This window comes from Ambystoma mexicanum, chromosome 6p (assembly GCF_040938575.1).
Source record: "Ambystoma mexicanum isolate Mex_15411 chromosome 6p, UKY_AmexF1_1, whole genome shotgun sequence".
Classification (NCBI taxonomy): Eukaryota; Metazoa; Chordata; class Amphibia; order Caudata; family Ambystomatidae; genus Ambystoma; species Ambystoma mexicanum.
In genome coordinates, this window is record NC_090935.1 from 1535006443 (window position 1) to 1535034268 (window position 27826).

The following is a 27826-nucleotide window of genomic DNA, read 5'->3' on the forward strand; positions in this document are numbered from 1 at the left end:
ATGGTACCGGTGACCGTTAACCCTTACCGCCTTACTACGAGGTCCCTTAGCGGGTTGGTACTTTAACGCCTGCTTTTAGCAAGCGTTAAAAACCAACCTGCTAAGGGACCTTGGTGCCAATTACGGCACCGCAAATTTGCGGTACCGTAATTAGCACCTTCCCCATTCGGATTATGCCCTATGGGGCAAAAATGGGAATGGGGAAGGGCAATGGTGGAAGGGGTAATTAGCGCCCGCCAACCTTGGAATAGAGCGATAATTCCCCTTTCCACCAAGGCGGTGCCGGTATTTTACCGGCATGGACCAAGGTGCTATTAGCACCTTGGTCCACCGCCTACCGTGTAATGAGGCCCCAGGTCTGGTTCCAAAGGATTAATTGGTGCATTATGTAGGGCCCTAGTGGAGACGAAAAGGGGATCCTCAGACAGGCTGAGACAGTGCTGGGAGGGAGATCTGGGGGTGGAGCTTTCCTGCCGGAAATGGCAGAGGATGTGTCGGGGGGCCTCCCGGACATCCATATCCAGCAAGTACATACTGCATGCTATCAAACTTTTGCACAGGTGGCAGTATGACCAGGTCAGGCTTTCCAAGATGTTCCAAAGTGTGAGCCCCATGTGCTGGCATGAGTGTGGATTGAGAGCGGACTACTTGTATATATGGTGGGGATGTGAGGTGGTCCAGTCCTACCTGGGTGAGGTCCTTAGTTGGATTTGGCACCTGGATGGGATCAGGCAGGGTGCGGGGGGCTTGCAGAGAGGGGAACACTGATGCAGATACTGTTTGGCCTGCAAGAGCAGGAAGGAGAATACATATGGTTGTCGAAAATGGTCCACAGTTTGCTCCTTGCTGGGAGGGTGTGTTTGGCAGCACACTGGAAAAGAGAGCTTCCCCCGGAGAGAAAGAATGGGTAATCACGGCATGGAACTTAGATGGAACGTTTAACAACGGCCATTCACAGAGACGCTGGGTCTGTTGAAATGGAATGGTCGGATTTCTTTGAAAAATACATCCAGTAGGTCTGGGAATACCTGCCTTATATGATAGTGAGGGGGAGCTACGAAGCCTTGACTCTCCCAATCTCGAGGTTAACATACACAAACTGGAACTGACACCCTGACAGGAAACTAAGGATTCCCCCAAAGGTGTAACAAAGTATAGGTGAACATGGGAAAGCATTTATTTTGTTAGTTTGATGGGTGGTGCTTTAGCAGTGGGAGGGGGGTAGGCTAAAGGATGCATTAGCATAGTTTGTTCTCTTTATATTTGTTGTACTGCTGTCAATCCGGGTTTACGGATATAATGTTTCATATAAGAACTGTGATCCTCAAACCTCATTAAGGTTAAAAAAAATAACAATACATAGATTTTTTTTAAAATAAATAAACATTTTCTTAAAAAGGGTATTGTATGATTCCAAGATGCCCGTCGAAGTGTGAAGCCGCACATCCCCGAGCTCCGGACCCGTCCGCACTAAATGAGATATTAAAGCAGGCTAATTAGTTATTTAACGCAGGAATATCTCACGCCCACACAGTAAGAAGTGGGGAGAGCAACAGCATGGAGTGTTACCCATCCCCCCAGCTGGAATCGGAAAAAGGAATAACACACACCGATAACGCAAATGCTGGAAGATCCCCAAGGGCGCCGGAAGCTGAAGAAGCAGACAAAGGTCAGGCCGTGACCCAACATCAACAGGAGTCACATCGCGGAGACTGTCTGCATGCCCCAGGAGGGAAGGAGACTGGCAACAAGTCAGGGGCCACCTCGGAGGCAACTGTGAAGGAAGACCGAGAAGACAGCATCAAGCTGAAGGTGAGCCGGCAGAGAGTCTCAAAGAAAGAGAAGGTGGGTGTCAGGAATCTGAGGAAAGCTACAGGTCGGCGCTTCTTGCTTTGCAAGAGGCGATAAACTACATTTCCCATGAGGCGTTGGGAATGGTGTAGTTCTCCTATCGCGCGCTACAACAGCTGCTCATTAGCAGCAACTGTTAAAACTCACTGCCGCCCGTGCCTCAGTGCAGGTAATTAATGATTCTCAGCACGGGCGGCGGCAGCTTAGGAGCAGGCATGCGGAAATTCTCAGACGCCGAAGGACTCTTGGAGCTTCCCCGGGCCGCGACGGTGACGAACATCTGAATAACCACAGGCCACGGCGGTGAAGCGGGCTCCCATAAACTTCGGGCATCGCTCTTCAGGGTCCGGATGTCCTTGTGAGGCATCCGGACCATCAGTTAAGTGTTTTTTGACCCCAGTGTTCATATTCTGGAGTTGCTATATGCTTACTTGTTTATTAATTGACTACTTCAACGCGGTAGTGGGTGTGTGAGGTAACACGCCCTAAGATACATGCCATGCATTAGACACGCCATGTGGAGAAAACATGCTATAAAGCTCTGAACGGATAAAACAGGGCACTGGGAAAGATATAGAGACTATTTAAAGAACACGCATGGGTCCACACAGTACAAGGGCATGTTCGTGTGTGTCTTTTTTCCTAAATCATCGTTTGTGGCTTCATTGTGCCCGACGGGCCATGGGTCTCGTGTCTTCATAAAAAGGGACCCCCTTTTGTTTGTGCCATTTAGCTTGTAAGCCAATCTATGTGTGTTCAAGAAATGACTGTCCAGGTCCTACGTTATGTACAAGCCCTATGTTATGTTCAAAGTCCATGTTCTAGGTTATCCGCTTATGTTCTGTGAGGTGCAAAGTGGAGTTTAAAGAGCTCCTATGATTCGTATGTAGCAAGGTCATTACAGGTATAGGAGGTCAGGTTAGGTGTTCAGGAAATAGAGGTACAGGTTCAGGAATATCGTTGTATGTATTTGCTTGTGTATGTTCCCCTCCTTTCCTTTGTCACTCCATCCCCTTTTCCCTAACTCCATCTTCCCCCCCATTGGCTGCCACGTGGCTTCCTGTAATATCAGTCTTCAGGCGCCCGTGCCAACCACAGTGGGAGGGGTCAATCTATTTGGCTTCTGTGGTTTGGAAGAGGGGATTGAGACCCCTGTTCCCTTATAAGTTTGACAGAATTACCTGCCCCCGATTTCGGGGTAATTGAACCACCCAGGCCAAATGGATACAAATCCTCCCCCTTTAGAAGATGTGCTAAAAGCACTACAAGACATAGAAGTAGAATTGGTACAAGCTAGGCAAGAGTCTACTATATTGAAAGCTCAGGTACAAGGGTTGGTCGCACAAGGGACCCCGCTGGATGGGGCTGGAACTTCTACGGGATGGCAAACTGGTAGAGTCCCGCCTACTGTAATCGTGCAGCCCTCTAATAGTGTGCCATTAGCCGCACCAGAAAGATTCACAGGAGACCCTAAGAAATACATGACCTTTTTAACACAATACAGACTTCATTTTTTGTGCAAACCTAAGGCGTTTAAGACAACACAAGCTAGAACAGCATTTGTTATTTCCTATTTAACTGGAGATGCGGCAGCATGGGCTATGCCTTTGGTGCAAAAGGATGATCCATTATTATATTATTGGGATGGTTTTCTAGTGGAGTTTGGTAGGTTATTTGATCGCCGAGAGGTGTCTTTGGCTCAAGACAAAGAATTGTTAGCTTTAAGACAAGGAACACGCGACTTGGTTTCGTATGTTACCCAATTTAACAGGTTGGTGATTGAAACTGATTGGCCTGAGAATAAACAGACTGTGTTGTTTTATCAAGGGCTCAAAGAGGAATTGAAGGATGCTATTGCTCAAGTAGAACCTCAGTCTAGTACATGTACCGCCATGATGGACTTAGCCCTAAGATTGGATCATCGTATTGGAGAACTCAAGGGGGAGAAGAAAAGACCAGAGGTTTTGCCTTTTGCTAGGTTGGATCGGGGTAAGGGAAACAGGAATACAGAAGGAGAACCTATGCAAATTGGTGGAATAAGGGGGCCCTTGTCTGTTGCAGAAAAAGAGCAACGGAAGGCTAATAACTTGTGCCTTTATTGTGGACAACCAGGACAATTGATTAGAACTTGCCCGAATACTCCCAAGAAGGGAGCAGGGGTGGATAGAAGCAAGGTTGAGACGGCAAAAGGACTGGCCCGGCCTTAGGGGGAACACAGGCGACAGGCCCAGAAATTAATAGGTTCCCCAATTGGAGTGCAAATACGACAGGGAAAAGAAATTCACATTTGTACATTTTGGTGACTTTACTTTTTGCCTGTACTAATCAGCTAGTGTCTGCAATGGTGGACTCAGTCGCCACCGGTAATTTCATTGACATTGGATTGGCGAAAAGATTTGGTTTACCTTTAAGGGAAAAAGCTCAGGTTGAGGGGGTGCAATCAGTGGATGGATCACCATTGGTTTTAGGACCCATATGTCAACAAACTAAACCCATTCTAATGAGGTGTGAGTCTGGACATATAGAGGAAATTGTATTTGATTTAATAGCGGCACCTCAATTCGGGCTCATTCTGGGCATGCCTTGGTTACTTAAACACAATCCCAGGATTGATTGGATTAAGAGGGAGATGGTATTTGCAGGAGTAGAATGTGAGGGTCACATGGAGGAGGAGGTGAGACCCGCATTATATTTGGCAGATCAGGTGGCAGAACCACGAATGGTGGGAGCAATGGCTGTGAGTATTCCAAATCGGTACCAAGATTTAGCTAAAGTATTTGACAAAGGGGGAGCAGACAGGTTACCACCCCATAGATCCTATGATTGCGTAATTGAATTGGAACCAGGGGCTAAATTACCTTGTAGCAGAATCTACGCTTTGAATGAAACAGAAAACCAGCATTTACGTGAATACCTGGATGACATGTTAAGTAAGGGATTTATTAGACATTCCACCTCACCTGTGTCGTCACCTTTGTTCTTTGTCCCAAAGAAAGAGGGAACACTTAGGACATGCATTGATTATAGAGCATTGAATAAGGTGACAGTGAAGAACATGCACCCCTTGCCTTTGATTTCAGTATTATTAGATCAAGTAAAAACAGCAGTGGTTTACACCAAATTAGATTTGAGAGGGGCTTACCATTTAATCCGTGTGAAAGAGGGGGATGAGTGGAAGACAGCCTTCAGGACTAAGTTTGGTTTGTTTGAATATCTTGTGATGCCTTTTGGTTTGTGTAATGCTCCAGCAGCATTTCAATACTTTATGCAGGAGGTGTTGAGTGAGTTTCTAGATCAGTTTGTTATAGTTTATATTGATGACATTTTAATTTATTCCTCTTCTGAAAAGCAACACAGAGCATGTGAGAGCAGTGTTAACAAAATTACAAGACCATCAGGTGTATGTAAAACTGGAAAATGTGCCTTTCATACCACTCAAGTGGAATTTCTTGGTTTTATTTTGACTCCCTCTGGTATTGTGATGGACAAGAAAAAAGTACAAGCAGTTACGGAATGGCCAGCGCCTCAGTGCATTAAGGATATCCAGTCCTTTTTGGGTTTTGCAAACTTTAATAGGCGCTTTATATCAAATTTTTCACAAATCGTTACCCCCATTACCAAATTATTGAGGAAAGCCACTAAGTTTGATTGGAACACCGAGGCAGAAGTAGCTTTTTAAGAGTTAAAGAAAGCATTTACATCAGCTCCTGTATTGAGACACCCTAACCCAGAAAAACCTTTCCAAGTGGAAACGGATGCTTCTAACGTGGCTGTTGAAGCAATATTGTCTCAAAAGGATGAAGGAGTATGGCATCCAGTAGCTTTCTACTCTCGCAAGCTTACTAGCTGCGAACAAAACTATTCAATCACTGATAAAGAGTTATTGGCGATTAGAGCAGCATTTTTGGAGTGGCGACATTATTTGTTGGGGACCAAATATCAGGTTACAGTGGTCACTGATCATAAAAACTTACAATACTTCAAGACAGCTCATACATTAAGTCCAAGGCAGTTAAGATGGTCACAGTACTTAAATGAGTTTAATTTTGTAGTCACTTTTAGACCAGGGAGAAAAAATGGTAAGGCGGACGCTTTATCTAGGCAGCAAAATATGGAAAGCAGTGTAACCGAAGTGAAGACTATCATTCCTGCAGAAAAGGTTGTAGGAGCAGTAATGACTCAATTACTGAGACAAGTAAAGCAAGAAACGAAAGGAAAGGTCCATTTGAATTGGGGAAAAAATCCAGCAGAAACATTCCACAATGGGCTTCCTTATTATGCAGGGAAATTGTTTTTACCGACGCTCCCCTTGCAGAGGAAGGCGATGCATTGGTGTCATAATTCACCTTTAGCAGGACATTCAGGAAGCAAAAAGACCCAAGGGTTGTTGGAGAAATATTTCTGGTGGCCAGGGTTAAGACAAGATTCTATGAAGTACATTCAAGAGTGTGAAACATGTGTACGCAGTAAGTCAGAACATAAAAAAAGGCAGGGTTACTCAAGCCACTACCCACCCCGGAGAAGATTTGGACAAATATATCCATGGATTTCATTACTGATTTGCCTCCGGATGATCAGTATGACACAATCTGGGTGGTGGTGGATTATCTCTCTAAACAAGCCCATTTTATACCTAGTAAAGGGATCCCGGGAGCAGGGAGATTGGCAGAATTGTTTTTACAACATGTGGTCAGATTACATGGTCTACCTCATAGTATTGTATCTGATAGAGGCCCTCAATTTACTTCCAAATTTTGGCGTGCTTTTTGTAAAATATTAGGCATGGAGTGTGCGTTGTCCACCAGTTATCACCCACAGACGGATGGACAAACAGAGAGAGTCAATCAGACGGTGGAACAATATTTACGGTGTTATTTAAGTGAGGGTCGTGAATCTTGGGTACAGTCTTTATGGTTGGCCGAGTTTACTTATAATAACACTGAACACGCTTCATTGGGTATGTCTCCAAATGTGTGTTTGTATGGTCACACACAAAATATGTTACCAGAACATCTACCTGATATGGAGAATATTCTTATGCTTGAAGATAGAAAAAAGGTACTACTACACCTCAGACAGAAAGCACGAGCCAATTTAGACCAGGCTAAGGAACAATATACAAAATATGCAGACCGAAATAGGAGAGTTGCTCCTCAGTATAAAGTGGGGGATAAGGTCTGGCTTTCAACACACAATTTGCCTTTAAAGGGACCCCGTAAATTTGCCCCCAGGTTTATTGGACCCTATGAAATTGTGAAATGTATATCTACGGGGGCATGCAAATTAAAGTTGCCTAATACGTTAAAGATACATCCAGTGTTCAATGTGTCTTTGCTTAAACGAACGCGAGTACAGAGACCCCCAGCAATTATCAAGGATGGACAGGCAGAATATGAAGTAAAGAAGATACTGGACTCAAGATGGAGACAGAATCGTTTATGGTATCTCATCCAGTGGGTAGGATATGGACCTGAGGATTGTTCATGGGAACCGGCTAGTGCGGTTCATGCACCCAGATTGGTGCGACAATTTTATCTGCAACATCCAAAGAAGGCAAAACTTGGAAGGGGCCCTGAGAGAGGAATTACTGTCAGGAATCTGAGGAAAGCTACAGGTCGGCGCTTCTTGCTTTGCAAGAGGCGATAAACTACATTTCCCATGAGGCATTGGGAAAGGTGTAGTTCTCCTATCGCGCGCTACAACAGCTGCTCATTAGCATCAACTGTTAAAACTCGCCGCCGCCCGTGCCTCGGTGCAGGTAATTAATGATTCTCAGCACGGGCGGCGGCAGTTTAGGAGCAGGCATGCGGAAATTCTCAGACGCCGAAGGACTCTTGGAGCTTCCCCGGGCCGCGACGGTGACGAACAGCTGAATAACCACGGGCCGCGGCGGTGAAGCGGGCTCCCATAAGCTTCAGGCATCGCTCTTCAGGGTCCGGATGTCCTTGTGAGGCATCCGGACCATCAGTTAAGTGTTTTTTGACCCCAGTGTTCATATTCTGGAGTTGCTATATGCTTACTTGTTTATTAATTGACTACTTCAACGCGGTAGTGGGTGTGTGAGGTAACACGCCCTAAGATACATGCCATGCATTAGACACGCCATGTGGAGAAAACATGCTATAAAGCTCTGAATGGATAAAACAGGGCACTGGGAAAGATATAGATACTATTAAAGAACATGCATGGGTCCACACAGTACAAGGGCATGTTTGTGTGTGTCCTTTTTCCTAAATCATCGTTTGTGGCTTCATTGTGCCCGACGGGCCATGGGTCTCGTGTCTTCATAAAAAGGGACACCCTTTTGTTTGTGCCATTTAGCTTGTAAGCCAATCTATGTGTGTTCAAGAAATGACTGTTCAGGTCCTACGTTATGTTCAAGCTCTATGTTATGTTCAAAGTCCATGTTCTAGGTTATCCGCTTATGTTCTGTGAGGTGCAAAGTGGAGTTTAAAGAGCTCCTATGATTCGTATGTAGCAAGGTCATTACAGGTATAGGAGGTCAGGTTAGGTGTTCAGGAAATAGAGGTACAGGTTCAGGAATATCGTTGTATGTATTTGCTTGTGTATGTTCCCCTCCTTTCCTTTGTCACTCCATCCCCTTTTCCCTAACTCCATCTTCCCCCAATTGGCTGCCACGTGGCTTCCTGTGATATCAGTCTTCAGGCGCCCGTGCCAACCACGGTGGGAGGGGTCAATCTATTTGGCTTCTGTGGTTCGGAAGAGGGGATTGAGACCCCTATTCCCTTATAAGTTTGACAGTGGGAGAGCGGTGCCTACATCTGTACACCCGCGCCAGATACAGGAAATAAGGCTAAGAGGAGCGCTTGTGCATGCATGGCCCTGGGGTTATTAAGGGAGGAGAAAGACATTTTCAGTGAAAGGAGTCCCGGGAGCCTTGAGCGCAAGACAGTAAACGACAGGTACAGGACCCCAGGAGCTGGAATACTTCCTCTGAATCAGCGATCTTAGCCACCATCCCTCTACTTTACACAAGATCTGCAGGGGCAACAGGTTGGCAAAGACATCTGAAGGGAAGGACGTTCAATCTGGGTGAAGGGCGTGGTCCAAGAGGGTGATCAAAGTAAGCGCAGTAAGGCACCAATACACCAGAACGGGGGGCAGCAAACGAAGACAGGAAGAAACGCAGCAGTCCTGGCGTGGCCCTGGGGTGGATAACCCAGGAGAAAGACTACCAGGAAAGGGAGGCCTGAGGGCTGCGGGTTTGCCCCAGCAGTTACCAGATACAGGCCTCCTGTCAGCAAGAAGAGTAAACATACTCTCCGGGGCACTGCATTTATAAGGACACCGGAAGGGCATCAATTGAAGAGGCAGTTGGCGGAGCAAGAGGCCGAAAAACGCAGATTCAAGGAGACCACAGCGCAGAGTGGCAAAACAGTAGCTACAGTAAGCAGGTCCAAGCAGCAGCCGGAGAAATAAAGCACCACAGTACGCCCTGGAACAGAGCTGCAAGAAGGGTACGATCGGCAGGAGAGCCGGACAAGGGCCACAATCCGCTCACCCCGACACTATAGTGAAGTTGAAGGCCGTGCAACCCCTTCAGGTGCCAAGGACAAAGGGGAAGCTCACCCCAGCACTACAGGGAGCAAATGTGTCGGCTAAAGGGGGTCAATTGGAGCGTTGCTGGCGACAACACCCCAATGACAATCCTGTAAGTTTGACAGAAAAGCAACACAAAGGAAGAGAAGACCCCCTAGGAGCCTAGCAACATGGCGCACAATAAGGAAGACATAAAGGACTGCCTCAAGGGCCTGGAGGAGAGGATGACGGCGACTTTTCATAATCAAATGGTGAGCCTGAAGGAAGAGCTCAAAGGTTCCCTGAAAGAGGTCAAAGAAGATATTAACACCCTGGGGAACAGAGTAGAGGTTACAAAACAAGGGCGATCCGAAATTTCCAAAGTAGTACAGCAGAATTTAGACCTGTTAGAACCAATTGCGACGGCAACGCATAATCTGGAAATCCAGGCGAAGACCTTGAAAAATCGATCCAGAAGGTTGAACATAAGAAACAAAGGCCTTGTGGAAACAAACTCAGACGCACAATAAACATTGGCAGTGCAACAATGCTTTGCAAACCTCCTGTCAGAGCTTCCCCCAGAGGACATTCATTTAGACTGCATCCACCGAGTGGGCCCCAAGAGGTCCAGACCTGGAGATAGACTTACAGATGTGCTGGTGGTGCTGGCCTCATACGAAAAGAAGGAAATAAATCCTTCGCGCAGCAAGGGGACAGACATGCATTACGATCAATGGATCACAAGTTCTACTGTTTCAGGACCTCGCGACGACTACGCTACATAAAAGAAGAGCAATGGGCCCAGTGACAAAGGCGATATCCGATAAGAAAATTCCATATAAGTGGACATTTCCCTTTGGCATACTGTTTTCAGGGGATGGGAAACAACAAAGGGCCACTACATGTTCTGAAGGCCTCTCAATCTTAGGGATGCAGGAGGTGGAAGCCGACTCTAGAGAGAAATAGCGAGAGCCCCCCCGGCATAGAAATAAACCATGGAAATGGATGGTTGAAAGTGGGAGAAGAAAACTAAAAGACCCTTTTACCAAACGGAGAGGAGAAGACGACAGTTAAAGGAGAGGCGGTGGAGGGAAGCAGAGGAGCAGATGTGTTGGAGGCATAAAGGGTACATTAACATCAATATTCTGGGTGCAAGGAATAGCACCCAAAAGCTGTGTGGGATTAGCACCCAAAAACTGTGTGGGAAAAAAAAAAAAGAGCCCGATGGTATAATTTGGCCCGGGCGGAGGCAGATATCTGGCTACCACTTGGAATTCAGTAGGTTAGTTAACCTAGTATATTCGAGATAAAACGTAGGCCGGACCCGAAGTTTATTGGGATGGATCGCCAGATACCAGGCCTAGAATGGAGGGGAGAAGGAAAGGGTACAAAGGGGAAATACCAGGACAGCATACAAAAAGGCAAGCAAGATGAATAGAGATCAAACACTACTCATTAAAACTAAACAGGAAACTTTGGGACCACAACATGTAGGTTGCATCACGAGACACAGCAGTAACCATTTTACCCTAAAGAACGTTCTCACGAAACATTGGCACTTACTGAAACTGGATGAACACATCAAACAATATGTTGCAGAGAAACCGATTATCATTTACAAACCAGCAGAAACATTGAGATCAAAAGTCAGTCCATCGTTATTACCAAACATCATCACCACAAAGGAACACACATGGCTTTCAACAGATCAAACAGGTTTCAGAAAATTCGGGCCCTGTTCCATGTGCAGGTACGCACATGAGAAAACTAAAGAGTTTAAAGACATAACTGGCAAGACCATTAAAATTAAACAAGGCATCAACTGCAGGACAACATTTGTTATATATGGCATCATTTGTATATGCAATAAATTGTACATTGGAAGCACCGCAAGAGAATTACGAACATTTGGCCAAAATTGGGAGCCAAGACCCACTCGTTCCGCTATCTCTTCACTGGCAAACAATGCACCAGATGGTGGACAAATCGAACATAAGATTCCTAGGCCTACAACAAGTGACCCTAGGGAGAAGAGGGGGAGATAGGCAGAAGCCAGGCACATTTGCTTCTTCAACACAACAGTCACTGGTTTGAACTCTGATAATGAAATGGTCTAATTTTTATGCTAACTGTTATACAGATGTGTTACTATGAGAAGCATTGGATATTCATGGATTCACTTCCTATGACAGAGCATCAGTGTATATCTGAAATTCACCATCACTTTAACCAACACCTATATTATCATAGGTTTAATAACATTGTGTAAGGAAAAAGAGGATCCAAAGTGGGAAGCCTCCCGTCCCTTGCACACTATCTATAATCGACCAAATAGGTGGTAATTAATCATAAATGTGGATTCATACAAGTTAATTATCTGAATTCTCTGAAAGCAGTTCACAGGAAATGAATTCACAAAGAATATTCTAGAAACACAGACAATAGACAATGGACTCCATGTACGCCTTGATGCTGTGCGACCATATTCATCCTCTATAGCAGAGGTCTTCAAACTGACGCCTCCTAGGGGGAGGCGCCAGAGCCCAGTATGAAAGGTAAAAAAATATATATATTTATTTATTTATTTTTTTAAGATTGGAGGAAATGGGAGGGGGCAGCTCACATGGTCAGACTGGACCATAAAACGGCCTTAGGCACCAATGCAAAAATGGCCAGCAGTTGATATTCAGTCCTTTAGTCACAGACTGTTTGAATAGTACCCAAGGGGTTGTTTTTTGTTGAAATGTAAACAAATTGTGATATTTAAAAAATATTTATTCAGCAACAATGGTCAAAACTACTATCTGCATAGTGAAGTAACTCTTCAAACTGGCCCACATTGTCCAAAAAAGTGGGCCATTGTGACTGGCCTACACTAGCATGTTGCATTTTTGGTACGGTCATTGCCCTATTGCGCTATAGACCAGTCCAAGTCTGCCGGCTCATCCATAATGGGTGAGGGGGCGTCCACCCACTGGCCCCCTCGCCCATTATGGAGGAGCCGAGGAGCCAGCCCAGTGAAACACTGAGCACTCCCTCAGCTGCTTTTTCCAGCTGAGGGAGTGCTCCTAGGCTGGCTGAACTGTCAAAGGGAAACATTGGGCCTCAGTACAGGTTTGGAGGTAACCATGCCGCTATTTGCAGCATGGCTGCCTCCAAACTCGTTCCAACTCCGGCCTAGTGAATGGAGCAATTACCGGTGGATTCCGAGGTCGAAGGGACCGGTAATTCCCCATTCACCAGGGCCATTCCCCATTCCCATTTGAGCCCCCATAGGGCTCAATGGGAAGGGGGAAGGCGGCAATAACGGTACCGCAATTGCGGTACCGTTACTGACCCCGGTATCCCTTTGCAGGTCCCGTCCTTAACGCCTGCAAAAACCAAGCGTTAAGGAAGGACCCGCAAAGGGAACTCGTAGTAGGGAGGTAAGGGATTACCAGCACCAGTGCCCTTACCGGTGCCAGTAATCCCTTACCGCCCACCTCGTAATGAGGCCCACTGTTTGCCTTTGGCAGTTCAGTTCCCCAGCCGCACATGATCATTGAGCCATGCAACGCTGGGGGAGTTTTGCTTCGCCAGCCTTGCATAGCTCATTGGAAATGCTGACTGGGGCACTGCATGTATGTATGTGCGAGGGGGTGCTCCTGCACCTCCTCGCACATGCGGGCAGAGCAACCTGGAGCGGGGCATTTTAGCAACCACACGCAGGCCCCTGCAGAAGGTACGTTTATGGCGATTTATGTTTTATTTAAATGTGTATGATGTGTGTATGCTTGTGTTATGGGACTGTGGTGGGAGCAGGATGGGCGGCAGCACTGGGATAGTGGTGGGAGTAGGGTGGGGAGAGCCCAGGATCTGTACTGGGAATAGGGTGCAGTGACGGCAAGCAAAAGTTCATAGCGATTTCTACATAGTGTCCATCTGGCACTTTTGGGGGGGCCCAGGCCAAAAAAGTTTGAAGACCACTGCTCTATAGTCTCCGTGGGACTCCAATTTGCCGCCTCACGGCTCCAACTGTTCTACAGATGAACTTCAAGCCTTAAGGTCCAGGACAACACCTTTATCTAACCGCGTGTGATGCCATTCAAGGCATTTTTGTCCGCATCCCTTGATGTAGATTCATTTACTTACCTAGCAGGATCTCTGCTGAAGGGTTCTCCTTGCCTCTCTCAATCTGCTCTATTCCTACCTTCTCCTCATTCCGCACATCCCTTAAATCACCCCTTCTCCATCTCCCGCCATGAAAGCCCTCCCCCTTCTTGCTCCCCCTCCTCCCTTGATCATCTCCCTCCCTTCCCCCTTCAATCCCATTCTCACCCTTTTACCCCCTTGTTTTTCCCTCCTCCTTCTCCCCCTCACCCTCTCAGTTCTACTGCACTACTCTCCCTCTTCCCTTCTGTTTAATTGCTCTACTTACTGTTTTGTTGGTCCGATTCATAATTGTAAATTGCTTCTACTGTTATAATGTTATATGTATCTAGTTGTTCAAATGTACAGCGTTTTGGTGTAAAGCGCTATATAAACATAATAAATACAAATACAAATACATCTGAGTCATCAGCCCGCACCAGCGCGTTGTGTGACCACTAGTTCTGAGTTTGGCCCGTTTTCAAACACACGAGTATGATTGCTTATAGAGTTCAATATAGGCTTCTGATAAAGAGGAACTTTCCTTGAAATGCGTAAAGCCACATTATGTTGGACTTGAGTAATGTGTTTTTGCTCGATATCACATTTTTGGTTTATATGTGATTAAAATACTTTACACAGTCCGTATTTCTAGAATATTCTTTGTGAATTCATTTCCTGTGAACTGCTTTCAGAGAATTCAGATAATTAACTTGTATGAATCAACATTTATGACTAATTACCACCTATTTGGTGGATTATAGATAGTGTGCAAGTGTGCAAGGGACGGGAGGGTTCCCACTTTGGATCCTCTTTTTCCTTTCATTTGTATAGTGGGACCTTTGAAGCCAGCTTGCCTGGACTTATCTACTATATCCAGCTTGTTATGATATATGGTGTGCACCTTCTACCTTATCTTCTCCTTAATAACATTGTGTATTATTAACACTGCAAACCAAATGACAGAGGACGCACATTTAGGCGAACACACCTAAAATATGAAGTTTTTATCAATCCTATACAGCTGAATCACCTCTTTAATCGGCATTTACCTAATCGGTTTTGAGGCCCCATCTGCCATCGCAGAGTCCCTGCAACACTACGAATGGTAGAATTATTACAAAACCTGAACTCACATACTTTAAAAGCCTAACAATTACACAGACCTTTGTATACACATATAACAATTTGCCTTTCATTATGTTGTCTATAATTAAGGACAGAGTGAGAATACACTTTCTTTAACTGACATATGAAACATGTTGTGATTAAGTTGAGGTAAGCCAACATTTTTTGAATCATCGCAGCCCAATTACACTTTAAAAAAAAAAATTATGTTTACAATTCGCTAACTAAGAAATATGAGTGTTTTAGTATCAACTACAAGGACACAAATGAGCGAGGTTTGCCATTCCAATACGGAAGCCTCAGTAATCACTAATAGCAGACGCTCCAGAGAGAGCGTGACATTGCCATGACAATGGCCGCAAACAAGCCGGGTAGTCATGGCAACGCATACAACCTTCCAAAGTACCCTGCCATTCTCAGCAAGGACCGGACATCGGCAACTTGCTGTGGTTCTTTCAGCTTTGTTATGGTGTCGACTTTTTCTGGGTCGGGCGTCATGCCGACGCTGGAGAATATGTGTCCAAAAAACTTCAACTTGGATTTACTAAATCCACACTTGTCAATGTTAAGCGTGAGGCCAGCGGCCTAGACCGCTGTACAGGTGGCAAGGAGTGTAGCATCATGTTCCTCTTTGGATGCACCAAAGATGAGAATGTCATCACTGTAATTTAGTGCACCGTCGATAGGCCTGATGATCTGTCTTACGGCCTCCTGAAAAATCTCGGCCGCCGAGGAGATCCCGAAATCCAAACGCCGATATCGGAACAGCCCTGCGTGGGTGGCGAATGTTGTTATCACTGTTACCCTCCCCTGGTCTCTGCGGAGGCGTTGGGGCACGGTTGCAGCCCTTCCGGGGGTGAGGTCCCTCGGGTCCGACTTTGCCCTCTGCGCTTATGTGGTGACTGGTGGTAATAGTGATGCTGCTCGGGACTGCTCCTGCGTGTAGAATAGGGGGCGCGAGTATGCCAGCTTGTGCGCCTGATCCCCTTCCAGACCCCTTCTCCCAAACCGTGGTACCTGTGTGAAGCGCTGTTCCTGGAAAGCTCACCTGTTGATTAGTTTTCGCGAGCACTCCGTCCTGCTGCTTCTGGCAGGGGCACTTGTATGATCTGGACTGAGTTCCTTCACTAGTCCCTTGCACGTGGTAGTTCAGTCCTGCTGTGACTAAGCCACTATAATTCAGGTAAGTGTTCCTGTTTGCCTTTGTCCTTCCTCGTATGTTTTTGTTGTATTGTAAAGTTGTCTTGTATTGCTGTCCGTTCAATTTTTGATGTTTGCTCTTTTGCTTTCTTCCCTTGCAGGTGATATTGCCAGCTCAGCAGAAGCTGCGGAGCTCGAGGCGACAGCCGGAGGGAATGAGGAACGAAGCTGCAGCGGTACAGTAGCTGGTAAATTGTTAACTAGGGGCGCAAAGGGTTCAAATGCGGCGCGGCCCTAGGACAGATGTTCTAACCTTGTCTTTCTTCTTGTTCATAGGGTCCGAGTTCGTGGATGCGGAGTGCGGTGCTGCAGCATCAGAATCAAGATCACTGGATGAGTCTGCAGATGAAGTGATGAAGCACCGGTTTCCTGTAGGTGAGTATGCAGGAGAATGCCTGGTTTCAAAAGGTAAGTAAACTGGTCCAAGTAGCGGTGAGCGGCACGTTGCACGTGAGTGCACAGTAACGCGAAGCACCGGCCTTAAGGATGGGGCAGCTTATGTAGCTGAGTTTCTGAAGCCACGCCCACCAGGTTCAGCCTGCCTACCACACCCGATGAGTCAACACATGAAGACCAGGCCTAGGGAGCCACACCCGATGAGTCAGCACATGACGATGCTCTCTGGAATAAAGACTTTCAGCTCCTGGAAAGTTCATGTAAAATAAAAGCACTCCTGCACTGAAATAAAGTGTTCCTGCTCACACCGCTATATGAGCCTGGCGCCAAAGGCCAAAGGCACCAGGACTGAGTCCAGCCAGGGCCCCTGTGTTTATAGGTCCCAAAGGGACATAAGTGAGTCAAGTGACCCATTGCCCCCATCACTAGATGGTGTGGTTTTTTATGTTCTGGGGCCTGTGGCCATGACAATCACTCTTGAGTCGTGGTGCAGCTCCAGTTTATGCTATCCTGTATCAGGTCAAGCTTGGAAAACATGCAGGCGTTGTTGAGTTGCACTATCATGTCCTCTATGCATGGGCTTGAGGGTCTCTCCCACTGGATGGCAGTGTTGGCCACCCTCATGTCGAGAAAAAAGTGCAGCCTCCTGCCCTCTTTCGGCACGATAACTTGGGGTGAGAACCACGGGGTGGGCTCTGTAGCAGGCTCAATAATGCTGTCCGAGAGTTGTTGGTCAAGCTCTCTGGAAACTACCTCCTGCAGATGGACCCCAACTCGCCTGGGGTGCCTTGGGACAGGTCTCACGTATGGATCAATGTGCAGCTTGATCGGTGGGCCCTTTCGTCTTCCTAGGCCCGTGCACATTTGTGGAAATCTTTCATTGATGTCAAGTTTGGTGATGAGGCCTTGAGGGTCATCGATGGCGACGGCTCTCACAGCATCTTCTGGTTTCTGATTGACTGCAGCTGAGGTTATCACGTTGTCAGCCCAGACAAGGATGTCAATGAGCCCCAGACATGAGGCTGTGTAGTAACTGTGGAGGCACCGTCCTTTAGTGGGGCATCGAATTACGTAGATGGTTGTATCAGTTTGTCATCCTTTGAGGAGGAGACAGCGCTTGAAATGACCGATGGCGTGTAGAGGCCTAGCTGTGCCCCACTGGAAGATTCTGGATTGAGTCAACTCTAACACAGGTTTGTCAGGAATTTGCAGGTATTTTTGCTCCCCCATGATATTCACATTGGCACAAGAGTCTATCAGGAAGTGAAAAGGGCAGTTACCCATCTTGACTAGGATCCGTGGGACTTCCTTGGCCTCCTCGCTGCCTTGGATGAGGTTGATGTATTCATCCTGTCCTGATTGGTCGTAATATAGAGCGCTTGTGTTGTACATGAAAGTGTATTGTCTTTTTTCTTCCAGGTACCCCTCTGGGGGTTCATCGTATTCATCTGCCAGGTGGGATGGCTGTTCGTGGTACCCGTAGGCTTGTGAATAGTCTGAGTAGTGATTTAAGTCTACTGCTCGGACATACCACAGTTGATTGGGCTGGTAGAACCTCTGTTGAGAGTATTGCGGTTGCGGGGGCCGGTACGGCATCCTGGTGAGCATCTGTGGCCTCGAGGTTGGAAAGTGCCTCCCTTCCCTGCAGACGGATTGGAAATGGCCCTCTCTCCCACAGTTGGCACACCTTTGAGACAGGGTCGGACAGGAAGGAACCTGAATGGGGAAACGCCATGCCACATCGGCAGCACTGCCTCTGTTGTCTGGGCCCTAGTTGGTGGGTTGCCTGTATGGGAAGACACTCCTCTCGCCCTGCAGAGGGGCTATCTGTTGAACCGCAGCAATGAGTTTGGTGTTGTCATGCTTTGGTGTTGGTGTGCCCGCCATTGAGGCAGCCTGGGCATCTACCCTCTCAAAGTTTTTGCAAGTTCACTGACTTCTGGGATCGCGAGGGGCTCCTTTAGAAGTTGCTTCTTAAGCAAGGGTGATAGGCAGTCCTCAATGATGTGCCGGCGTATGGCCTCGTCTAAAGAGAAAGTATCAAACTGGCAGTGGGCCCCTTTGACTCTCAGGCGGGTTAGATACTCGTCTACAGTCTCCTGTGGCTTCTGTGTGCATTTGTTGAATAAATACCCTTCATGGTCTCTGTTGGGCTCAATAATAAGCAGCCTGTCGAGTGCGGTGATCAGGGAGGCAAAGTCAGGTTGATCGGTCATCGGGATGCTTTTGACAATCGTTTTCATCTCCCACCCACCGCCCCACTAAATTGAGGAAAACATTGCGTAGATGAGGTGAGTCGCCTTCTTCTGAACCTCTGACAAAGTGGTAGAAGTCCTCCATCCATTCGGTACACTGTGGGCCTTTGTTGGCTTGTGGCATCATGGAAAATAGAAGGGGCATGCGCAGCTTTACAGATTTCATGCTCCGGGCGGGGGGCGGAGAGGCTAGTTCGCCCATGCTAGTAGTTGTACCTTACTTTGCTGGCTATGATCCACCACTGGCTGTGGAGCCAGTGGTGGGCACTTGTAAGTGGACCCTCCGGTGATGTGGTCCGCATGGGAAGCAAAAAGGGCCAGAAGAAAAGAGTCCCCAAAGAAAAAGCGTGGGTGTGACTTGTAGGCCCAAAGTTCCTATGGGCACGTGAAGCCTTGTGGGGAAAGCTTGCGGAGGAGCTGTGTCTGGAGAGCCCACTCCCACTGGCTCTGAGGCTTTGTGGGCGAGTGTAGCATGATTTGGGCTACAATCGGCTTGTGTAGCGTTGAACCAAGTAGTAGTGGATGTGGATTTGCATCGAGCAAGGCTGCTCCCAGATGTCGTAGCCAGTCACAGGCAGCATGCGCTAGCTCCAGCACGAGTGAAAAGAATCCTGCGTTGTCAAAGCGGGCGGGCAGCGAGGGAGCTGCGCCCATGAGCACTGCGTGTGCGCTCCTGCACAACAGAGAGTCTGCTGCCGTGTAGGGCCGCCGCCGCCCCTGCGCCGCCCACCTGCTGGGCCTCGTGGATGAGTGGATGCTGTACGGGCCTGGTGCCCGTCGCCGGGTGGAAACAACAGGGCAGGATCGCCTGTCACCGGTGTGGAGTGCAGCACCCTGTGGATGGAGGAAGCGACTGGTGGGATCACCGGTCGCGTGTATGGAAGGATGCGTGGTGGGATCACCCGCGGGAGGAGGACTCTGGCTCGCGAGGAGAGATCCTTGTTGCCAGTTGTAGCCGACTGGGCTGGCATGCACATACAAAGGACGCGGAGCAGGAGGTACGGAATATAACCTTCTTCATTCAATATATAACTGGAACTGGCTTATCAATGCCAACACTCCTCCCTCCAGCCCCTCGTCATATAACACACCCCTAACATGGCTGGGCCTGTGCCTTAAAGGCACAGAGGACGGTAACAGCATTGATGATGTTATTAATAGTAGTGTGGCTGGTGATAGTTAAAAACTGCTAAGAAATCCACCCTCGGTGACAAACTGGCTACACAAACTATGGGACATAGTGGATCACTTACAGGATACAAGGAGAAGCAGAGAAATTCAGAAGTGATGGGAAGAAGTGCTAGAATATCTGAAGAGTGATTACATGCAACAATGGTACCAAAAAAACATTTGAATATTAGACTTACAGTGATTTGCATGGACATCAATCCCCAGGGCTTTAAGTGGGGTAAGAAATCGAGGGGGCAGGGGCTCGTTTGGGGGCGTGGCTTGTGGGAGGGGCGTGACCTAAAAAGTACGCAAATCGTAAGGTATGCACAAATATATATAAACAGTGGTGGAAATGGAAAAAATTTGGTGGGGGATCCCACAACACAAGGGCCGGGTAGGGGAGCGGTGCCCGAGGGGCATGGTCTAGAGGGGGCAGGGCTCGTAGTGTACTTCCAGCAATGCTGGAATCCTAAAACAAAAAAAAACAAAACAAAAATAATAATAAACCCGCAACGGCAGCATTGCCATTTACCGCGGCTTTGGCACTGGTGTGTAATGCACAATGCTCACTACATGTACAACTGATTCCTTTCAGTTGTACATGTAGCGAGCATTGTGCATTTTTTTGTTTTTGTTGGAAGACTTTAAAAAAAAAACGCCTGCGTGTCGTCGCGGGCGTTCTTTTTTTTTTTTTTTTATTCTTCCAGCGTGGTTCATGGTCTTGGGCGGCTGACTCTGGCCGGATCCCGAGATCCGGCTCAATTTCTGGTGCCAGATCTCAGATCCGCCGAGAGCCGGCCCAATGACCAGCACTGTATATAAATGTTATATATTTGTATGCGTACCTTACTATGGTTTGTGTACTATGCAAGCCATCTTTTCTAAACAGAAATATATAACATATTTCTATGTTTAGAAAAGTACACAAACCATAGTAAGGTACGCACACAGATATAGAACATGTACATATATTTGTGTGCCTACCTTACGGTGTGCCTAGTTTTCAGGCCATCTTTTTAAACATTTCGTGTTTATATAAGATGGCTTTGAAAGTACACACTTCAAGCCATCTTTTATAAAGCGTTGACTACGGACAAAATTGACCGTCGGCAAAGCTTTATAAAAGATGGCTTGAATTGTGTACTTTTCAAGCCATCTTTTATAAACCTCGAAAAATGTCGACGAATCCCCAGGTTCGCCGAGGGTTAAAGACGCCTCGGTGACCTGGCCTGGGGAAAGTGGGAAACAAAGGGACAGTAACTGCCTCTGGTGACCCCTCATTCGAGGGGTCACCAGAGGCAGTTACTATGACTGACGGAAGTGGCAGCCAGGCAAAGCATCGCTCTGGTTGGCTGCCACTTCTGTCAGCTAGCCTGACTTCATGGCAGGCGCATCTCCAGTAGCGACTGCGACCGCGACGGGATAATGCACCCCGCATATGTTGCGGTGGGATGGGGGCCCGGTTCAGCCTCACTTTTTGGAGACTGCCGGGCCCGGCCCACTTAAAGCACTAAATGCCTCATTGGAGCACACGAACGCCTATGACAACGGGAACTTTTATGCAAGGACACTGCGTGGGAGTAGATTAGATGTTATGCTATGTTTAAGAAATGCCAAAAAATAAAAAACAAAAAGGTAATTGTGGCCAGGCATGATGGACTGCTGGGGTCTAAGAGACAACATCACTCAGAGGTCGTGTGGAGTAGTTGGCGAACCAAAGGGCACATTTCATATTTGGGGTATATAGGGCAAATACCGCATCTCCTTAAACCCCTCTCTGTGGTTGTGACCATGGTTATATGAGTTTGTACAGCCGCTGAACTGCTACAGGGAAAACCCGCACGCGATTCTTAGATGTTTCATTGGTGTGTAATGATCGTCGTTGGTTTCATTGATTTTTAAAAAGTAGAACAATATGCTGTGGGGACATCACGTGATCGCGGGAGCGTGTTCTCGCGAGATCTCGATGCACGGGATCTCGCGAGCCCACGCTCCGCGGGAAAACGTTCCCGCTTCACAGTTGGCGCCCTGCCAGCGAGAGCGGTCGCACAGGAGCGCTGCTCCTGATTTCACAGAAAGGAGAATCATCTCCAGGACCATCTCTACAGCTCATAGGGCATAACACCACAGCCAATGGAGGCTTCATGGGGGCCCTATGAGTTTACAGCGTGCCACCGGTGAGCACAATCCTTCCACAGTGAAGTAACTGGGGAAGCACAGGACCTGGTCAGTTCAACAGTGAGTAAGCGCCCCGCGCCACCAGTCCACCTTAAGACATTCTCCCTTGTTCTCAGTCAATAAAGACTGTTAGAAACCCTATTGCGTCCTGTCATCCATTCAGGCCACAACATAACTGGCGACGAGGATACTTGAAGTCCCACGGACCCACCATGCAAGGCGCCACGCCACCCCCTGCGTTTCTACCCCTGCCAGGGACTCCGGCGATTCCGTGGATGCAATGGGAACCCCTTTTTTCCACCTACTTGGAAGCGGTGGGCGGCACGCGATATGCCCCCATCAGGAAGAGGGCGATGCTGTTGAATGCGCTAGGGGTTGAAGGTCAACGTATCTTTGCAGGCCTTAAAGAAATACCGGCGGCCGACGAAGACGCCGATGACGACGACGTGTACAAAGAAGCCACGCGTCGCATCATGAAGAGGTTCACCAATAAGGAGAATATTGTACTGCATAGGTTGAGATTCTACACTCGCAAACAGGAAGGGAGCGAAACCGTGGATGACTACATCACCAGGATGAGGGAACTCGCTTCTCTGTGCGCCTTCGGAGAAAATGCAGAACAGGTCATCTGCGACATGCTCGTCGTCCACACCAACTCTAGGAAAGTGCAGGACAAATTCATCCAGGAGAAGGAGGTCACCCTCGACAAAGCCATCCAGATTGCCAGGGCGGAGGAAGAAACCTCCAGCAGACGCAAGGAGGCGGGAAGTCACCTGCCTGTGCCCGAAATGGCGGCGCTACAATGGAGAGGTCGCAGAGACAAGCAATCCCGCGACGGCCCCAAGGACAAAAGTCCCAGGAAAAAGGAGGCACTGAAATGCTACAGATGCGCCAGTCTCAAGCACATGGCGAACGACCGCGACTGTCCCGCCAGGAATAAAGAATGCTCCAAGTGCGGACGCATTGGCCACGTGGCTCCAGCATGCATGTGGCGGGAGAAAACCGTGTCCCGTGTCGACGGTGACTGCACCTCCACCGATGAGGATGAACTGCTGGACAGACCCATGGTTGTCATGGTCAATGCCCCCCATGCCAGGAGGGAAAAGCCCCACTGCACCATTAAAGTGGACGTAATGGAAACGCGCGTCATGGCTGATTCGGGATCCGACCTCACCATTCTGCCCATCGACACGTACAAGGAGATGATGGGACAAGAAAGAGTGGAGATTAGATCCACCAGGCAAAAACCCACCGTGTTTGGAGGGGCAACGGTCGACCTGTTGGGCTACGTCAAGGCCCGCATCGATTTCAAGGGGAGGTCTACCACCACCAAGGTGTATTTTTCCCCCAAAGGTCCTGCCGTGCTGGGGTGGGATGACCAACACAAACTCAGCATGAAACTAGATCCCAGCACTCCGGAACAGGTGCTCATGATCTCGTCAGGAGCAGCGCAAAACTATAAGGAGATCTTTCCAAACCTGTTCTCCGAGAGACCGGGAAAAGTGAGAAACTTCGTACACAAAATTCGACTAAAACCCAACGCCACCCCAGTCAAGCACAAAGTAAGGGCGGTGCCTGCCACCGCAAGACCAGCTTTGGACGCTCACCTGAGGAAGATGGTCGAGGAAGGAACCATCGAAACCGTGGAATCCTCGCAATGGCTGAGTCCGGTGGTACTAGTTAAGAAGAAGTCCAGCAACGACCTCAGGATCTGCATCGACCTGAGAAGCCTGAACTTGGAGGTGATCACGGATAGCTTTCCGCTCCCCAGCATCAACGAGATTGTCCTCATGATGAAAGAGGCGGCCATTTTCTCGAAGCTGGACATGCGGGATGCCTATCACCAGATCCCCCTACACAAGTCCTCCCGCCCCCTGACGGCGTTCATCACTCCTTTTGGCACCTTCCAATACACCCGCATGCCTTTCGGGTTATCGTCCGCAGCATCCGCATTCCAGAGGATGATGAACTCTCTATTGAAAGGCCTCACCAATGTCTCATTCTTCCAAGACGACATTCTGGTATACGCCAAGGACAGCGAGACCCATGACAAGGCGCTCAAGTCAGTCCTAACCAGGCTTCAGGAGGAAGGCATTCGCCTACGCCATGAAAAGTGTGTCTTCGGGGTGAACAAAGTAGAGTATCTTGGGTACTGCATCTCGAGTGATGGGGTGAGCCCCAAAAGGAACCTCATGGAGGCCATTACTGAGGCGCCGGCGCCGATGTCTAAAGAGGAACTGCGCTCATTCTTAGGCCTAGCTGAGTACTATGCCAAATTCGTCCCCAGGTTCTCTGAGACCACGTCTCCCATGAGGGAGCTTCTGAAGAAGGGGGCAGCGTACTCTTGGGGCCCAGAACAAGATGAGGCCTTCGGCGAAATCAAGAATAGGATTCTACACGCGCCGTGCCTTAAACCATACAACCCTGAATGGGACACCTACATCACCACTGACGCCAGCGCATACGGCCTAGGGGCCACCTTGACCCAGAAAAAGGGCGACACAGAGAACATTGTGGCGTTTGCATCCAAGGCATTATCCTCATCCGAGAAGAATTACTCTACGGTAGAGAAAGAGATGTTGGCATGCGCTTGGGCCGTCGACTACTTCAGATCATACGTATGGGGGACAAGATTCAAGTTGATCACCGATCACAAGCCGCTAATCCACATGTTGAGCCCGGGCGGCACCAGGACGGCCACCCCCAGACTGGCCAGGATCGCCGCGAAGCTCCAAGAGTACACCTACGAGATACAACACATTGCGGGCTGGAAAAACGCACAAGCGGACTGCATGTCCAGGCTCCTCAACCAAAGCGCCCCCGGCACCACATTCCTGGAAGACGAATGTGTCGTTGCGTCCATCGGCGACCTGAGGAACGTCGAGTACATGGAAATGAGCGAGCGCCACTGGCAAGAAGAGTTCGAGCAGGACCTCGCTCTAAGGCACGTAAGCACCTGGGTTCAAAATGGATGGCCCAACGAGAGAGCGATCCCTGAAGGCCTTCGCCCCTACTGGAAGGTGAATGAGGAAATTACCGCCATGAACGGTCTCATTCTCAGAGGTGATCAAATCATCCCACCCAGCGGAATCCGTAAAGTCATACTGTGCAGAGCACACTCGGGCCACTTAGGGTGCAACATGACCAGAAGAAGGATACGCGACGCATACTGGTGGCCAGGTATGGACCAGGACGTTCGGCAGATGGTCGACAGGTGCCACGAATGCTCCAACAGCAACAAGCGCCTAGCCGTGAGGCAAGCCCCCATGCTGCCCACCGAAGTCCCCAAAGGGGTGTGGCGAAAATTGGGGCTGGATTTCATAGGGCCGCTGGACAACATGCCCCCTGAGCACAGATACGGGATAGTTTTGGTCGACTACTTTTCCAAATGGGTGGAAGCTGACTTCACCCCGGACATCACTACGGGAACAGTCATTGAAACTCTCACCGCCATATTTCAGCGGGAGGGCCTGCCCGAAGAACTCGTCACGGACAACGGAGTCCAACTAGTATCCAGGGAAATGGAAAAATTTCTCAAGCTTAACAACATCAAACAGCGGAAAGCGAGTCTATACCACCCACAGGCAAATGGCCTAGTCGAGCGGGCCAACCGCTTCATCAAAGGGGCGCTGCAACTGGCCCACGCCTCGGGCCTAGACCCATACAAGACGGTCAAAGAAGCCGTAGCGGCTCACCGCCTCACCCCCAATGCCGTCACAAGTGTTTCTCCGTTCCATCTGCTGAGGGGGAGAAGGGCGGCATCCTCACTGGTACCACCATGGCTTCAGCAAGTGAGGGCCGACGAAGACGTCGACATGGCTGACGTAACGTGCCGCATGCAGCGCAACAAAGAAGCAATGAAAGCACAGGGGGACTTGCGCCGAGCCGCTCGACACACACAAGTCAACAAAGGGGATCTGGTGAAGATACGACTTCCCCACAAGGACACCATCACAGGTTCCAAATACAGCAGTCCCATAGAAGTCATGGAGAGAGGGACAAACCACATCCGCACCAGCGATGGCAGGAGATGGAATCTAGAGAGGGTAGCCATGTACCGCAGGAAAGATGATACTGTACACTCCCCTGGAGACACTGCAGGAGATCAGGTCTGCCAAGAGCCATACGAGAACCATCATCTCCCGAGTGGAGACATCGTAGAGCCGCAACATCGCAACGATCTCACAAGCTCCCTTTTCCCAACCACACCCAGGGGATCACAGCAAGGAGCTGGGCAAAGAGATCCCGATTCACCAGCACCCTCACAAGGACACTTCATCGATCCCGCTACATACCCGGATCCTGGCAGGCCCCAGAGAGAGAGAAGGAAGCCCGGGAAATATGCGGACTTCATCATGGAGTGACCTCCCATTCCTTTTTCCAGCAGAGGAGGTGTGTGGGGACATCACGTGATCGCGGGAGCGTGTTCTCGCGAGATCTCGATGCACGGGATCTCGCGAGCCCACGCTCCGCGGGAAAACGTTCCCGCTTCACAGTTGGCGCCCTGCCAGCGAGAGCGGTCGCACAGGAGCGCTGCTCCTGATTTCACAGAAAGGAGAATCATCTCCAGGACCATCTCTACAGCTCATAGGGCATAACACCACAGCCAATGGAGGCTTCATGGGGGCCCTATGAGTTTACAGCGTGCCACCGGTGAGCACAATCCTTCCACAGTGAAGTAACTGGGGAAGCACAGGACCTGGTCAGTTCAACAGTGAGTAAGCGCCCCGCGCCACCAGTCCACCTTAAGACATTCTCCCTTGTTCTCAGTCAATAAAGACTGTTAGAAACCCTATTGCGTCCTGTCATCCATTCAGGCCACAACATATGCCTAACTGCAATTTACACCGCTAACAATGGCTCTTGGGCCACTAAACTATGCCTAAAGATTGAGCTCGTTCTATGGTAACTTAAAAAACGTGACTGCTAAAGACAGGGACGGTATGGTTTAAAATGCTACTACTTAAACTATGGCCGAATTTTTTCGACAAAAGATTAAAATCTGGTTATGGCTGTCTCATAGGGAAAAGGTTTAGACATCGTAATATAGCTGCACTGCAGATCAGACGGGAGAGTCTGAACCTCACGTCTTTTTGTTCATTTGAACTCACTTCCGTGGTAACAATTATTATACGGTGGCAGGGGGAGCTACTGACATGTACCGGTAAAATAACCAGGGCAGCTTTTTTCAGGCGACTTGAACGTGCAAGGCGGGTCAGGAAAGGAGACATATTTTTGGGACGCTAAACATTAGCAATGGCAGTAGCTCACTGGCTTGAGCAGTCAATCACAGGCACGCCCCTACAGAGTCGGAGCTAAGCAGGATTTCATGAATCACATGACAACACGAGTGGGGTCGGGGGCACGTAGGGGAAGCACACATGTATCTTGTTTGGCGGGGGCACCCTCGTCTGCCAGAGCAAAACAACCAAATTCTGTTACCGAGTTGTGTCAGCCTTGCTGCAAAATTAGAGCTGGGCAACCGGAGCTTATTTACGAAACAAGAACGTCAGAGGGGATAGATTTTGGTAGATTACGTGGGTAGGGGGTGTGAAATAAAGAAAGCAGAAGAAACGAGCCTACAGACTGTACCTTCTTCCTTCAACTGATACCGGTCTGTAGGGAAAAATAAGTTGCAATCTTCCAGACCTCTTCCTGGTGCAGTGGAAAGCGAGCGAGATCACTTCCTGTGGTTGGCAGATCGCAGCTGTAGAGACAGGAAGAAGGACGGGCTGCAAGAGAATACCACAACCGCTTTGACTGCTTATGGAACGTACACACCCGCTCCTCCTTTCGATTAAGAACTGTTGCTTTTTTGGGAGAATTACAATTTCATTGCTTTCGTAAAATTAGAAAGGGTTCCCCTTTAAAAAAAAAAAAAAAAAAATACTCGTATTGCAGAGCCAGCAGGTGTTATATCGCTAGTGCATGCAGACATAAGCGCGGATCTTAAGCCTACATTCCATCCACACATGAAACAA

At 48.5% G+C, this 27826-nt stretch overlaps 1 protein-coding gene across 2 annotated transcripts in view; it reads right to left on the reverse strand.

Annotated features, from left to right (window-relative positions):
- RNF170 (ring finger protein 170) overlaps positions 1-27574 on the reverse strand; it is an 878020-nt gene extending 850446 nt beyond the window's left edge. The window contains exon 1 of one of the 2 annotated variants that reach the window (XM_069626407.1): positions 27438-27574. The gene's annotated coding sequence lies outside the window, so the exon portion shown is untranslated. The remainder of the gene's footprint in view (positions 1-27437) is intronic. The other variant, XM_069626408.1, reaches the window with a different exon arrangement.
- Between the last annotated feature and the right edge of the window lie 252 nt (positions 27575-27826).